The following is a 330-nucleotide window of genomic DNA, read 5'->3' as shown; positions in this document are numbered from 1 at the left end:
GTGAGTAGATTTCTGACCCCTAGCTCTTTACCCACAGATTTCTAGTCCCCTGTAGCTATCTGCAGTGTCTTTAATTAAACTGGAAAGGGAGTCTTAGAGATGACAACCTTAAAGGTTTCCTAACCCTTTCTATGTTTTTGAATGGTAATGTATATCTTATACCGTTATATGTTGGAAGTACGTGATCTTTTTTATTTTAATTTAACAGGGGATTGCAGTTGTGAAATTGCATGAATCTCAGAAGATACTTTGAATTAAGATTTTTAAATAGATTGGAGACTATTACAGGGAACTTTTGAAGTTGGACTGAGTAAATTTTTGCATTATGAT

This window comes from Microtus ochrogaster, chromosome 19, assembly GCF_000317375.1.
Source record: "Microtus ochrogaster isolate Prairie Vole_2 chromosome 19, MicOch1.0, whole genome shotgun sequence".
Taxonomy (NCBI): Eukaryota; Metazoa; Chordata; class Mammalia; order Rodentia; family Cricetidae; genus Microtus; species Microtus ochrogaster.
The sequence above is the reverse complement of the archived record's forward strand: the minus strand, read 5'-3'. Positions refer to the sequence as shown.